Here is a 1,662-nt window from a genome sequence, read left to right as displayed (position 1 = left end):
CTTTTTTTTTTTTTTTGAGTAGAAGTCTCACTCTGTTGCCCAGGCTGGAGTGCAGTGGCATGCTCATGGCCACCACAGCCTTGACTTGCTGGACTCAGGCTATCCTTCCACCTTGGCCTTCCAAGTAGCTGGAACCACAGGTGCACACCACCACGCCCAGCTAATTTTTTGATTTGTTGTAGAGACCAGGTCTCACTGCATTGCCCAGGCTGGTCTCGAACTCTGGGACTCTCGAACTCTCGGACTCTCGAACTCTCACTTTTGCCTCCCAAAGTGCTGGGATTCCAGGCTGAGCCACCCCGCCTGGCTTTTTTCTATCTTCCTTCCTTCCTTCCTTCCTTCCTTCCTTCCTTCCTTCCTTCCTTCCTTCCTTCCTTCCTTTTTCTTTCTTCCGAGTTGGAGTCTCACTCTGTTGCCCAGGCTGGAGTGCAGTGGCATGATCATGGTTCACTGCAGTCTCTATCTGCTGGGCTCAGGTGATACTACCGCCTCAGACTACCAGTGCAGGAGGTCCTGCTAATTTTCTGCTTCTATTTTTGCGATATGGACCAAGCCCACAATTGAATCCTGGCCTAGTGGATTATTCATTTAAAAAACATTGTTTTTGGAGAGCCTGCTATGTGGCAGACACAAGAATCCGAGCTGTCCTTTTGAAGTGTGACCTGGACCTTGTCGTCTCTCGGTGTCCATTTCCTTCACTCGTGGGACCCTTGGGCAGGGGTGGGGACCCAGAGCTCTGGCCCCTGGCCCCTTTTCTCTCTCTCTCTCTCTTTTTTTTTTTTTGAGTTGGAGTCTCAGTCTGTCACCCAGGCTGGAGTACAGTGGCACACTCACGGCTACACCAGTGTGGACCTGCTGGGTGCCAGCAATCCTTCCACCTCAGCCTTCCAAGTAGCCGGAACTATAGGCACATGCTACCCACTTGGCTAATTTTTTTAAATTTATTGTAGAGATGAGGTCTCACCAAGCTGCCCAGGCTGGTCTCAAACCCGCGGGCTCAGGCAATCCACTTGCCCTGGCCTCCCAAAGTGCTGGGATTACAGGCTGAGCCACTGAGCCTGGCCCTTATCTCTTATCTCTTCCGCCCAGGGCTGCCCTCTGATCCGGCCAAGCCTTGGGAATGGGAACTCTAGGTGCTTCCCCCAGGCCTGGTTACAGGCAGAGCCAAGGCTGCCTTACCAGGATGGGCAGGGTCCCTTCCTTCACGCCTGTGCCCAGACCTGGCCAGGAAGGCGGTGGCTGCAGCTCTGGGGGTCAGCCCTCAGGACGTCCACTCTGTTAAACGATGCAACCCAGCTGGGAGCAGTGGCTCACATCTGTAATCCCAGCACTCTGGGTGGCGGAGGTGAGAGGGTTTCCTGAGCCCGGGGTTTCAAGATCAGCCTGGGCAACTTGGCAAGACCTGGTGTCTACAATAAATCAAGAAAAGTTAGCTGGGTGTGGTGGTGCATGTCTGTTAGCTCCAGTTACTTGGAAGGCTGAGATGGAAGGACTGCCTGAGCCCGGCAGGTCAAGGCTGCAGTGGCCATGAGCATGCCATAGAACTCCAGCCTAGGAGTTTATTTTTTGACTCGGACTCAAAAAATAAAAATAAATAAATAAAGGGTAGCCAGGCTCGGTGGCTCAGCCTGTAATCCCGTGCCTTTGGGAGGCTGAGGTGAG

This window comes from Carlito syrichta, unplaced genomic scaffold, assembly GCF_000164805.1.
Source record: "Carlito syrichta isolate Samal-C Ts95f unplaced genomic scaffold, Tarsius_syrichta-2.0.1 Scaffold130404, whole genome shotgun sequence".
NCBI lineage: Eukaryota > Metazoa > Chordata > Mammalia > Primates > Tarsiidae > Carlito > Carlito syrichta.
Note: the sequence above shows the minus strand (reverse complement) of the source record.